Here is a 14,832-nt window from a genome sequence, read left to right as displayed (position 1 = left end):
ATATGTGTGCATTTGCATACTTTATATGACGCAATAACCGCCAATACATACCTTATATACTTTCGCTCCCTTATTTACTATACGCCTATTTGTCTATACATCTATCTATGTATTAAGCGCTTCCGACCTTGCCCGCTTTATCTCAGATTCGCTCGCAAACTCTATGCGTTTCCACGAGTTGCTGATTCTGCTGTATCCCCTTCCGTGTATCTCTCTATTATATAGCGTTGTCGCCATTGGACTCGCCCTGGTTTTCTGAGTGTTTTCGCTTCTGTGGCTTCCATACGGCCAGCACTTTTTGTTTCTACGGCTCGCTTCCTCCTACATATTTTTTTTCGTTTCGACGATCCGACGTTCCTTCATTCCTTTGTCAGTTGTCTTTTCCGTCCTTCCATCTTTCTTCTCGTGGCGTTCTCTGGCCTCTGCTTTATCAGCTGTAAGATGGGGGCAGTGTGTCCTTTCTTTCCATGTTCAATCTGCCACAGTGGCACACATACTTCCGTTTTGGCTTTTCTTGTACTCTATTTCCTCTCTAACTTCGGCCCGCACCATCGGCTTCTCCTATAATTGATATCGAACCCCCAGCGCCGCGGTTGTCTTCCACTGCCGGACCGTTTCGCTTTGTTCTTTTTTCCAATTTCTTTCCTCTATGAGCAGCTTCAGACTCATACCCCAGTCTTAAGGAAAAACAATGAAAAGAGAAAAATCTTCCTTCATTCTGTTCTGATCTATGTTCTTTGCTCTCTAGCGTCCCGCCGCCACTGCTGTCCCCTTTTCTCATTGGCGGCCGCTGCTGGCCTCCTTTAGCCTTCCTGGGTGCTATTCTTCAGACGTTTACGGGAAGATGCCCACTGTACGTGGCCAGTACTCGATTCGCTGCAAGCGGCGACTGTTACAGACAGGGCTACGGAAGGAAAAGGTCGTTTTTCCCTTAAGCTTTTTGTCTCCCTGAATCGAACTATGTCGCATTATGGTAAGGACGGCCCTGATTATTATGGCATACAATGAAACAAACATAGAACAACATCCATGTATATAGATATGTCACAGATGGAAAGGTAAAAAACAACTTTATATTGTAGTGTCCTGTCTGTTGGTAGTTTTTTTACTTTAGGAAGTTTACTACTTTAGGAAAAACGTTCGCCCTGTTTCAACAGCAGTCACTCGTTTGCTAATTACCTACTATTTGAGAACTGACTAGAGTACTAAAATGTTCATTATTAGCAAAGGCATTTACTATGATCAAATATGGAGACATGTACATGTGGTTTATGGCCTTTCAGCAATGCTCCTTATTGATAGGGTACGATCGCTTGCCGCAGCCAGCTTTTGTTACCAGCAACGTGGTCACGCTGCCTAGCTATATTCAACTTTAATTGAAACCGCGCACAATTTTGTCTTAAGATAAGTTAAATTAGTTTTTTGTAGAGAAGAAGAGTGATGGCTTCTAGTGTCACTCTATCGTTGACTATAGAACTTAAATTACAACTTCTGACACATAACAATATCGCTATTGCCACTATGACCATGGGCATTTTCAGACGCAGTATGCGACATGTTACGTTAAACAGTTAATGTGCGGGCCATTTACTACTCACTGCGTTCTACTCAGTGTCTTTCTTCTGAGTTGCAACATCAGTAATCGCGAACTCGACAATGGTATATTGACTACCACAATCCACTTCTATATATAGAAGGCGGTGTTTTAACGAACAGGAATTATATCCGATTCAAATCTGATAGAAAAATACACACCTCGGGTATATGAGTCAGGCCCACGCCTTGTCCGCTGGCACCGCCAGTGCTCAAAAACAATTCGAATCGAACAGCGGGCGCTAGCATTTTAACGTTTGGCACAACATCTTTGTCTCCCTTTAACCGGTCACATTTCGAGTACCTATCTACGCGAAATGTTTGCTCTCTATTTTCTTCGATTTTTTTTTTCCTTCTGCGTAATTCTGCTGCTCAATTCAAGTCGTGAGTAGTTGTTGCGTTCGCCACTACGCCGTAGTCCTTCATACGTTTAAGACATCCGGCCAACGACGTTCACTGCAGTGGGCCGTCGATTCTTCGGCTATAAACAGCCACATGCGTAGCAATAGCAGAGGCGCGAACGGTAACAGTTACACGACTTTCATATAACTGGAACAACGCCAGCAAAGTGGAGTCAAAGGCTGCCAGTGTAACAACTACAATAATCATGATCAAAAAGCACGACAATTTTTTTTTCTATTGGTAGTTGTCTTCCCTCCACGTTTGTGCGCGCGTTGTTCTCCTGTCTCCCTGAACCTTCTTCGACTTTCTTCGTGTTTAGCGAATAAAAGTGGTAGGAGCGGGTAGTAAACAAGCGATTCGTTACTTTTACGATATCAAATTTGTATCCCCGTTAACAACAAAAGCGTAGACACCTTCACGATACAACGAAATAACAGGATTGACTAAGCTAAGCTGAACCGGATAGTGCTCACGCGTCTTCGTAAATACAAATCTCGTTAACGACGCGCCGCTATCCGCGGTTTTGACCGACGTTGCAGAGGTATTGATAGGATGCTTTCGCTCTACTAACAAGGGTGACGCCCAGAACTTGCTACGGCGCCTCTTTCTCGGCGGCGCCTGTTTGTCGGTTCGCTAAACAACCTGCCTATGGGACCCTTGCAGTAATAGGTATCACCTTTCTGTTTTAAACAAGTTTTGGGACGCAAATTGGCAATGGCATGAGTTAACGCAGTGGAAACGATATAATAGTGAAATGAAGTTCCCGGGATAGCATGGTTCATATGTATTTATTGGAATGTGAGCCTGGAAGAATCCTTACGTGGTGACACGCTGGAAAGCAGGAGGTCTTGGTAGACTGTTTGAATCATTGCAATGGTGAAGTAAGTAACAGAATATTTTAGAATTGAGCAAGATATGGGATCGGATAGGTGACAAGTTCAATAAGCTGACGGCTTGTAATGTTCTCATCGATGTCCTCGCCAGCCACGATGCCTTGAGTCACAATATATTCATGACAGCCAATAAGAGAAACAATGCAGTTTTCTGATTAGAATCTGCTACCAGTTAAATGTTCCTACACTCGTTCTATGACTTAGTCAACCAACATGGCCCGCTTGAGAATACAAAAGGTTCGCACGCGTCCTAACGACGCTTACAGACAACACAAAGGATAGTACTCCACGGTCGAAGTAGTATTCTAGTGAGGAATTCGTTATCGATTCTCTTTTTCAACGACAAAGTGCTACGTTAACCGTGTATATTCATTTCTCCGTAGATAAATATAGTCTAAGGCTTTAAACGCACAAATATGAGTTACTATGGGTCAACACGTCATTAAAGAAGGGGTTATAGGCGCCCGATATAAAGCGCACTGTCATCATTTAGTTGCTCGTGCGCATCGCCACTTCACTTTGCCCTTTCGACGTCAGTCTCACCCCTTGGGTATAGTCCAGTTTCTGTAACTCTTAATCTTGTAGTACGTTCTCCGATTTGCATGAGTCGTTAGGTCGAGTCTCGTTTGCAGCAGCGGCGGCAGTCAAAAGGAAACAAAAAAGGTCGCCCTGGTATCTTGTTCTCTCCCAAGTGTTCACTGAGAATTGCCATTTCAAAGAATACTGTCCTGGTTATCTCGCAACGCTTTTTCAAGCACGCAGCCTTTGGAGGGGAGTAGTTATAGCAGTGCGGAACCATTGTTGAGGCATGACTGTCTAGGAGGCTATAGAAGCTATCGACGATTTCACCTTGAGCATTCAGCCGCTCCCTCTGTAGAAGCTGCAGCTTCGTCCAACATCTATCCTCGTCTATGTTTACCGTTTGGACGAGTAATAGGACCGCACGTGTTCTTATTCATGGCAGCACGAGGGATTTTTGCCTATTCGCGTATTGCAGAAGGGTACTCATGCACACGCTGGTGAAAAGAAAACTGCAGCACAAAATGCTGGATAAATTCGACCTTTGGGAAGCAATTTTGGTGGTATGCATATTTTGGCGAGGACGAAACCTGCATTGTCCTATACTACCCGTTATTGACGATATTCGACAAACGAAGGAAATTTTCTTAAAGTCAAGGCTAATAGTAACGCTAGATAAAATTCAGATCGAAGTGTTCAGAGAAGCATTTCAGCACAGTAACCTCTCATTAAGAATGTATGTGCTTCTTCTTTTCGATTCGACTTGTGATGGTCCCGCGACGGGACTTATATAACGTCAATGGGCATTACAAGGGAGGCTAGGAACACTCGCCGTCCCAGATTGCCGAAACGCAGTATTTCGTTAATTCCCCTACTGCAAGATGGCGACACAATTTTGAAATAAAATAACCGGTACTTATTTCTGTATACGCCACATTGCACTCTAATACGATGCTCCTATATACTGCGTGTGACAGACTAAATCAATAACACTGGCAGCTTTGTGTAAATCTGATTTAATCATTCGTCCAATTGAATTCGATCAAAGAGAAAAAAAATTACTTGTTTGTACTGATTAGTACGAGTGAGAGATGATGTCATTCTGAGAACGGATCGGCGATCCGGTGAAGTTGTTATCGTGCGAGTTAGACATGGACGCATCACTATAGCATTTTCTATTGGCGAAAGATTACATCTTCGGTTCAAAGCTTACTGTCAGCCATTGAGTAGTGGAAAGGATTTTCGATAGATTTCTGGCCAATCTGTCGTGCTTGCTTGCTTGCTTGCGTATGCAAATTCAGGGCGACTCCGTTCTAACAGCAGCTGTCTGACATCAACCCGGTATAAACAAAGTTGGAAATCGGTGACACCGAAGTGTGAATATTTCTACTGTTTGTGTTTGACAGGCAACTGAACGTAAATCGTTATACTTCGTAGTTGCGCGTCTGTGGATATATCGATTAAAGACACTTAGAAGTACTTCGAACGACTAGAATGGAATATAAACAGAGCTTGACGGAGCTCAGGGATAACTGCAGAAATAGTTGAAGTACAGATAGATTTACGCAAGGCTTTACGAAAGAAGTTTAGCCGGTTTTTTTTTGGAAATTCTTCTTGGAAGGAGATCGAATTTTCTGGTAAAGCAAGACAAGAATTAGTTATTTGCTTGCGCACTCAGACAGTCTTGGGTACTAAAAACAGCTTTTTCTAAATGTGTCCATTGATATTGTCAAAACTAATTGAACGATGGCGCATATAGATTATACTTTTCTTTAGTATCTCGTAATTTTATCTCTTAAAACGAGTGTATCTCAAGCTGTCCGTTGAACTCTCTATATGGGCCCAGTTTCTCTTAGACAGTGAACTGTTTGGGAGCGCATTAAGAGGTATACAAATGTGCGTAAACTTAAAACATAGTTTTAAGCTTTGTTACCCTAGGCAATATTGGCTATAATATTGTATAACCGCTATATTCGTCTTCAGTTGAGGTGACTTCTGTTTGACCTGGTATTGTCCTTTCCGAACTCCTTTTCGAAGCTACCTGTAAATTTATTTAGAAAAATATATTTGATATTGTTGTGAAAAGTTTCATACTTATGAAAATCACGACTAAACAATAAAGTATACAACATTATTGCTAGCAACAGCGTAGACAAGTTTGCGTTAATTACGTAATCCATACGTCAATAAGGCCATTCAATTCACCGATAGATACCCGAATAATAATAGTTGTATAAAAACAGGTTTCTCACAGACGAGGAATAATCGAACACCAATAAATCGATGGGCTATAGTAGACGTGCTATATTTCGTAAACGAAGTCGTCGTACCCTGGCTTCCAAAAGTTTCTTCCAAAAAAACAACTCCCAAGACAAAGGTTACGGTAGAAAAGCCGTTTCGACTGACAGGCTTGAACAAAATGTATAGCTTTATTTATTATTAGGTTTTCATCAACAGAAAAACATTTATTTCAATAACCACGAAGGTATTCTATGCATCAGAGTAATTGCAAGCGGAGCCTCGTCGTGTGTGTTCAGCTATCCCGAATAGCGTTTTTATACGTAAATGACCTCACGTATGAACGAAGGTAGTCCTTAAATGTTAAAGAAAATGGTTATAATAGTCAGAATTTCGTTAACTGTACTAAATAGTGATTAACTACATGTTACAACAGTATTTGCGCGGGCAAAAGCTACAAGAATGTTCTATTTAAAAAAAAAAAAAACCCAAAAAAGACATGAGTGTTTAATAAACGTCCGATTTCACCACTGCGATGTTCTTGTTTCCTCGGGTACCTCGGCTTACCGACTACGGTATGAAAATCTGATTTAAACAGTATAGTGTGTGAAAATATATCCAGTGAATAATTAAATCGAGGCTTGGGTTTGATCACGTAATCATCAGATACCTGTCAATCTCACACGTTGAAAAGAACGAGCTATTTAGATTTACGACTCTAAAATCAACCCAAAACCCATTATGTAGAAACTTGCAGGTCCGTGTTTCCCTTCGCTGAAGAATGTAGCTCCTTTCGAAAAAAGTTCTTAACTTAACTGAAAAATGCAAAATCTTCAAAATGCCACAAGCTTCAAATCGATTCGCGCACGTAAAAAAATTTCGTTCAAATTTTACGTGTATAATAGTGCGGTTTGTTGGAGAAACACAATATTGGTATCTATGATATTCCACAACTATTGAAATAATCACTCAAATATATGACTTACATGTAATTGTAGAATCTTCTTTGCTCTTCCATTGCATATCGTTCTTACATGGTAGGCGGATGCGACGCGTAAAGCGCAAGTGGTAAAAGTTCCTTTAATGAGTTATACAAAGCGAATCTTCTTGCTCCTGTCATATTGCGCGCAGCAACAGATGCCCTATATAATAGAACTCAAAGCATATGAAGTTTTGTGTGTCCATTGAACAGTGTTTCAGTGGGATAAAAGTTAGGTAGAAGCTTTTAGCCTGATGAATGATGCACGACAGGCAGATTGTGCATTGCATTGTTATTACATGGCAAAGCAATCTTCCAAGTCGTTCACTGAGATACAATTCAATAAAATAGACAGGGAACAAGCTATAAGAATCATTCACCATCAATATCAAATTAATGAAGTCAGAAAAATCCTATAGATCTCACAACGATTCTGAGATGTTGACTGTCGCTTTAGTGATGCAGTAGTGACGCGTTTGCTTCCGATCTTAAGGACACGTGGCAAAGTGCAGGTTCGAAACTGCACGCAGAAACACCTCGTTTCATCAGGCCGAGGAAAGGCCATCATCACTCTAAAGCAGAACTTCACAGTAACATTGAACACGAAATTTGAAAGATGAATGATAATTTAGAATATTCTTTGCTTCCGCGTACAAGTTGACTCTTGGTTGACGTGTCGGTTTTGTTTTCGGACGTACGCAAATCGAATTCACAGTCTCAACAAACAAGACAAATTTATCCGACAACATCTCGAGGGCCGACAAGTATATCCATCTAAAGACCATTGTAGAATGAGACGGTCGTCAACTGACGCGTCTGAGGCAATGAATGGACCAAGAACGACAACACATATGGCGAACCGACCTAGGCATTTATTTTGTATATTGGCAGATTACAACAACTTGTAGGTGATTGCACCAGCCACTATCCTCGAAGTACAATGTTGTAGGAAAAGTATGCCTATCAACACGAACGTCATTAATCTATCCTACCGACATGGAAACATATATGTACTGTTTACGCTTGCTGTTTCGGCTAGCAACGCTAGATCTAGTTTCAGTACACTGAAGAATAGCACCTCGAATATTAAATCGCTCGAGAACATTTGCTTGATGTCAAAATCTGTTGGTTAATCTGCGGCACTTTAGAGATTTGTAATGGGACATGCGGTAAATTTCTCTGTCAGTCGATAGCGAGTCGGTTAAGTCCTAGAGGACCTCGTTTTTCCTTTCATTGTTTACGACTCCAATAGACGAACGAACCAAGCGGTGAATACCGGCTTCGCTCTTTTCTGTTGTGCCTTAGCCTCTTCCCAAGCTGTTCAAATCAGAATGAATGCCAACAATGGCAAGAGTACCTAAAGCCTCACAAAGGAAGGCAACGAATTGATGTGAGCTTATGTCTTCAATGAATGCCTGTGGAGTAAGTCACTGTGTCCTTGGTGGATCTGGATAAGAAATATTTTAAACGCTTTTCCCACCATCGCTGTCGCTCTGTCACGTTCATCGTCGGGAAGTATGCGAGCGTGACTTTGCAAGTCCAAAGATGTTCAGCACGAAACGCAACTTTACATTGCGGCCGCGTCGTTTATGAGAGCAAAATCATCTTTCAGCGCTAGGAGCAGAAGCAGCCGCCGCCGCGTAAAATGTGAAAGTGTCACCGTTACCATCTGTTCGTCTATTCAATGAGATACGTATTCATTCCGTCTGTTTGTTGAGTCATGATAAAGTTTTTTCGTTGTCTCGAGTCGCCTCTTCATGCCACCCGTCTAAATAACCGTCCAAGGGCGCAAGCAGGCAAATGCGTGCACGTTTTTCCTACTTTGATTCTGCCTGCCAGCTTTCCTAAGCGTCTGCTAGACCAATGAACAAAGGAATGTGGCATACCTCATATTCCCTCACTAGAGTACACAGTGATACTCTCGTTCCCATAGATTGCGATTGCAGCGTCCCGCGTATGAAACTGAAACCTGCGCGCATAGATTTTGATAATAAGCTGCTATTTACTATGGATTCAAATAGGATGGCACGCACACAGCTATGCACACGTTCGAGGCGTGTGTGCATAAGCCCAATTCAAATACTGCCAAAAAAAAAACGGCAAAATACTCAATGAATTAGTTTAGTGCGGAGTGGTTAGCTGTTCATAGTAAAAACGTAGGTGTATATACATATATATATATATATATATATATATATATACATATATCTATTAATCTATGTGGAAAAAATTAGTTAAAAAACAAGGAACCGCTATATATATTTCATAAGGTCTAAACAAGGGATGTTCCAATAGAAGTATGCTTGAGCGAATTCCGAAAAATAATTTTTCCAGAAATTTTACATTTAACAATGAATATAGACACATTCTGCCATGTTGGATTTGTTCTTTATTTCAAAAATTACAAACGTCATGTTTTACGTTCAACACGTTCAGTTCCCTCCAATGTACACTGATTAGTTGGACACAAGTCAATAGCAATTTTGGCGACACCAGCCGTCGCTTCGTCGATTACAGTTCTTCACCGACGCCCTCGTTGCCTTCAGAACCACGAGTGTGATAAAAATCTGCTTTATGACTGGTGTAAATATAGTTTGTCTGCGAATCGTTCCATCTGACCGGTCTTACCTAATCATAGCAATAACAATTTGTAGATTTCGTGAACCTGTTTATAACGTAATGTCTATCTAAAACGAGCCCAACCCGGACTTGTTGTCATAATATATATATACATATATATACCACATTGACGCCGTCACGTAAATGACGCTATTATAATGATGATGCTAGTAATAAAAATAAGCGTAATGGGCATAAGATGAAGGCGATGCAAATCAATTAACACAGAAAAGTCTTATGCCAAATTGCCGTTGGGTTACCATCGCTTGATGCGAGCAAGAGGAAGTGTTGAATCAAAGGACCACCCACCCATAGCCTTCTTCTTCCTCTCTAGCAGATGGTCAGTCAACCTCTATTAGAAGCCCAATACTATCTAATTCGCTCGCACTGTCCCTCGCCCACCTCTTGGTGGTGCCCAGTTTTGTCTTTGACCCTGAGCTTGTGACGGTCCTGCACCGTAACGTAGCTGGTAACTTATTTTGGTTACCAACATGATGTCGATATGTTATAGGAATATAGGCTCGAATAGCTAATTACTGGTCAACGATCTCTATTTTAGTAAATTATATATTATTGATATATAAATAGCAAGCCCACTACTTCCTATCTCTTAACATATGTCCTTTAAAATACCTTTTTTTCATGATTTTGTTTCAGATAAAATATTAGTTTGCGGTCTATTGACTGAAACAGACTATTGACTAAGCTTTGAAGCCCTTTTTCGGATCATCTTTACAGCGTAATGCTTTTATAAGGAATGATGTTTCCAATCTTAGTGAGTCTTGAGGGCAAGGATATGGCATTCTTCACTTGGTTCTCTATGGTGAAGATTTGGACGTGAAGTACGTTTCGAAGTTTGAAGAATAAATGTGTTTGAAAGGCTTAAGGCCAGCTAGCTATTATGCTAGGGGTACCCAAGATCCTCATTGCTTTGGTGTTATAGTGTTCTGAATTGTCCTCGTCCGATTTGTGCCCGCACGCTGCTTTGCTAAATGATAATGTTCAGCCTTGTTAGGAGCAGGCTGGACTGCCTATCGAGCAGCGGGGCCGCTACACCTTTATAGTTGCGCAAAGTAAATCTTTGTGACGTATGAGCTTTCAAGAATGTATAGTAATAACTGGTCCAGCAAACATTTAAGTGATGCTTTTTTTTTGGCACTTTGAACATGCCAGAACAGGCTTATCTTTTGTTATACAGTAGTTTTAATTCTATCATCATCATCAAAGTTTCTTTCTATTACCTGTGACGACCAGGCTGAGTATCGCTGACTGGAACTGCTTCCGCAAAGGAGAAAGACAAATGCCGACAAATGTACGTTTTCTACGCATCGGCTGTCGAATAGAGAAACCCAACCTCTTTGTTCAGTTCACCCATTGGGCCCCATAGACTAACATTAGTGATTTTTAAACTATAAGGACAACTGTTGAGAAAAGTCTATGTCATTGTATTAACTCTACTTTGTTCTAGACAAGGTGAATCATCATGAATTTAATTCAATTAGCTTCCGCCATTTGGATAGGACTTTGCGGCACGAGGTTTCTTAAAGTAAAATTTTACCGTGTGAGTAGACGCAACGTGCGTACTACACACGTGTCTATCCTCAAGACCAACACGTATTTTGAGGAAAGTATCCGCAACGGTTTAAAATTGAAAAAAAACCGCACTTATTCAGGAAGGAAGCTTATTTTCAACAACCAGAAAATCTGTTTTCAGTTGCTTTGGACACTACTGCTAAGTTTTAGTATACAAATCGTGTTTGCCTGTCTTGACATGTGAGATAGCCTAGGTTCATAGCCGAACGTAAACGCAATTCGTCTCGTATTAAGGGACGCCAGTTGTCTGCTTGAAACATACCCTTACACTTTAAGTCTTGAGCGCACGAGCTCCAATTAAACCATATTTTATCAGTTCGAAAATTAGATTTTCTCAAATTTTTTACAAGTAAAAAACCAAATTTTTTCACGTCCAGGACCCAACTATCATCATTTGAATTGTGGGTCTAACGTTCGACGTATGAGGTTGTCTTCTTTTTATATCACGCCCACTATTCGACGGAGCTATTGGTATTTATACACGTTTTTCCAAGTTATATATATATTGTTTGATTGCAGTAGCAAATGCAAAGAGAGCGTTCCTTTATTGGATTCCATTGTTCCCTAAAAGGACGAAATAGAATACACGACTTGGGATCACGCCAAGGGTTATTATTGAACCTGCCCCAAAGTGAATTTCTGTGTAGAAAACATACACGATAGCACCATTTTTTCAGTCTCTTTTCGTTCCTGAAACCCATTTTACGACGGCACAATCAGCTGCCTCGACTGCTCTTAAGCAGAAGTGGAAGTGACGTGGATCACGCGACGATTAGCTATATACACGTATTTCAGTTTCCAATAAATACGATGCCTTTCACTCGATGGTCTTTGCGAAAAGTACCTTCATGATTTCAAGTACTCTTTTTTTTTTAATGCATACTTTAAGGAAAGCATGATGCAGATGTATTTTCAAGGCAATCGTATTCGTTGCGCATCGGAGTGCACCCACACATGTACGCAAATATCACAAATGAAACAAGATGTACTATGTAGCTACAGCTGCGTAACATCAACAGTAAGTTAAGTGCTCAATGTACATCAATCAAGTTCTTCAGTAGCTTTTCGTACTCTTCGGAACGTCAATTTCCTGCCGTATCAAGCCTTATGGCAAACCCTGCGACGAATGGGAACAGTTTCACTATAAATAATGTTTTCCCAAAAACGACATAGAAAAGAAACAGAGACTCTCATTGTTGTAACGAATAGAAGAAAATCGAAAGATATCAGGGAGCAGGACGGTGAAGCGAACGGGAACAACAGCAATACTAACGCTGACCTGCTCGACCAACCATTCAACCAAAGGCAGCATCCTTCGGCTCTGAACCGGCCTCAACCCCACACTGTATCACCCCCCGCCAAGATAGAGTAGCGAAATAGTCGATAGCCTCTCCTGGCAGGGTGCGGCACAGTACGCGAAAGAAAGCAAAGCAGCGATCAACGCTTCGCAAGTGTGGAAGCTGAGCGCGTCAGCCCCGGCGATCAGACCAAAAGGTACTTTCACGCATCTATTTCTGATCTTTGTGTTGTTAATAGAAAATTTGGCGGTGCACTGCCGGCCGGAAAACTTTTCCTACTACTTGGCGGCCGCCGCCGCCGCCGCCGCCGCCAGCTTAACCGTTACTCAAGAAAGCTGTAAGCGACTAAATACATGGACACCTTTTTGTTTGGATGTTGCGCTATCACAGAACTGCGAAGGCGACCGAACGCCGAACGAACAATGGTTCTCGATGGTCTTTCGCTGTCTGACGTCCTAGAACAGCTATTTTCTTCCTGTAATTTCTACGGTTAGTTATAATATACAAAGTATTCGATCTAGTCTACAACCGAGTGGATTCGGATCACACATGAAAACACATAGGACTTGTTAAGCCACTGTGCAACTGATGTAATTCTCGTTTCGGAGCGTTTTCTCTCCTGGCAACGGGCCTTAATGCTACCCACGTTCATTCTTTGTCTGGCTATCGGAATGTCTAATGAAAATAATGATCATTTTCAGAATTGTAAAAGAAAAACACTAGGTGATGTACGTTTCAAACTCTGCCCATTGATGCAGCTTAGAATCAATGAGTTTTGCAGTCTCTGATTTGATAGTGGACAGGGCTATCCGATTTTTGCTGAGAGGGATAATGCAGTGCAGATAAGCTTGTAATCGATCGGTAAAGTGATGAAAATCATTTTCTTCGTTTCCCTTGTTAGGGGCACCAGTGAGGTGAAGACGAACCATTCTTCAGGTGGATGAGAACTGCAAGAGGCACAAACTTTAAAGTGTACAAGCTAAGTGTCCAAGACGAATAGCCTTATGAAAAAAATATACTTTTAATGAAAATCCTAATATTACTCCCCCTTAGATGGATACGAACGAAAATTGTACATTGCATGAAATAAGCAAACAGAGATGGAAAATGTGGAAGTAAAAATTTGCCTTCGTCTTTCTTTCTGTGGCCTTTAAACCATTCACACATCAAAAAAATGCCTATACCTGTATTTGAATCAATATACTGTATACAACTTACTGTGTTAAATTTAGTTTTGTCGGAAAATGCCTTTTATTATACTTACGACAAACCAAAGCAGCCTAGTGTGTCCGAAGTGAGTTTCCGAAGTCATGGACGCCTCTATCAGAGAAATATGGCGTGTTACTCAATGCATACTATTAAGTGAACGAGTATTGCAGTTAACGTCTGACTATGTGATACTCGAAATGTACGTTTTTCAATAGCAGTTCAGACGGCTTCTACCATAACGATGGCTTTGTTTTATGCTTGTTTCAGCGACACGTGTGTGAGCCGCAGAGCTACTACAAGCTTAGTCTGGTAGTTCAACGTCTCAACATCGCCGAAGTCGAAACTCGGTTATCGAGTACATTGCAAGACAAGGCCTCTTCAATTTGCGCATTAATGCTATTGTTAACTATTATTTCTATGACATTTGAAGGAAATCAATAAATTGGCCAACGATTTCCGGCTGCCAATACCTTTTTTTTGATCGTCTCAGACGTCAGTGTTACCCATTCGGGTAACGCAAATGCTGTTCTCGTAACGATGATTGAGGTGGGGAAAAATGTAAAATGAAGCCGTCTTTGCACACAGCTGTATAAGTTGTTGTAGATGTACATGCGTAAAAACGTGCACATTGCGTTATCTGCACACGTATGCGAATGCGGTATTACTTCCTCGAATATCTGAAATGCTTGTTTTTTTTTTCGAGACTTCCGGAAGTAGCAGCTCGATTTAATATCAGAAATAGACGCATATATACTACAAATGATAAAGTAGGAATGTGAAATGGTGTATTAAATGGTGTAAACCTGTAAATTCGTGGTTAAGTTTGAAACGATACCGAATTAACGCACGTACAAAGTAACCATTTTTCTTCATCATCAAAGAAAACACAGCATTAACAGTACTACTAATCGTATCGCCATTAGACGATCAACAATGGAATAGGAACTTATCTTTTTATCGCCAGAACGGCTCTATTTTTATAGAACCTAGTAACCTTTAAGTCCAGAATCAGATGGGTCGTTTAAATAAGTGATAACGCTCGTGAGGTGGTTGGCGCGGACCTTTTGTGAGGCGCTGCGGTATGAATTATCGATCCCGGATCATAATACATTTATACAAGATTGGACAAAAAAAAATTTCTACACAATGTCAGTATGATCGTAAAGCGAGAAAGCAAAGACAAGCTATCTGTTCGACCTTAATTTGGTCATCACGCAGCTAATAATCTACCCTGAAACTGACTAAGGATTGCCTTCATGAAATAGATACGACCAAATAAAATTAGTAAATGAATGGTATTGAAAAATCATAGCTTCAAAAAACCCCAGAAGCTATAAAAGCGCAGCCTGAGAATTGAACCCCAAAAGTGTTACGCCGGTAACGCTTCTCTTTTATGCCATATTTCTCTCTAGCCTTCTTAGAGTAACAGCGGAATTTAAACTCCAAGATAAAATTCGAAACAATCGACGATCCAGCCCAAAAACACCGA

The 14,832-nt window shown here is 41.0% G+C and overlaps 2 long non-coding RNA genes across 2 annotated transcripts in view; one reads left to right on the top strand and one right to left on the bottom strand.

Annotated features, from left to right (window-relative positions):
- The first annotated feature begins 2,741 nt into the window (after positions 1-2,741).
- LOC111261124 (uncharacterized) overlaps positions 2,742-14,832 on the top strand; it is a 63,331-nt gene continuing 51,240 nt past the window's right edge. Inside the window, exon 1 of the long non-coding RNA XR_002680797.1 lies at positions 2,742-2,876. This is a non-coding gene — a long non-coding RNA (uncharacterized LOC111261124). The remainder of the gene's footprint in view (positions 2,877-14,832) is intronic.
- Positions 12,943-14,038, bottom strand: LOC147753388 (uncharacterized). Its single transcript, XR_015311370.1, has 3 exons — positions 13,814-14,038; positions 13,399-13,454; positions 12,943-13,081 (listed from the first exon to the last, which is right to left on the bottom strand). It is a non-coding gene; the product is annotated as an uncharacterized LOC147753388 (long non-coding RNA).

This window comes from Varroa jacobsoni, unplaced genomic scaffold, assembly GCF_002532875.2.
Source record: "Varroa jacobsoni isolate VJ856 unplaced genomic scaffold, vjacob_1.0 scaffold_521, whole genome shotgun sequence".
In the NCBI taxonomy this organism is placed as follows: Eukaryota; Metazoa; Arthropoda; class Arachnida; order Mesostigmata; family Varroidae; genus Varroa; species Varroa jacobsoni.
This window is presented reverse-complemented; position numbering and strand designations above follow the sequence as displayed.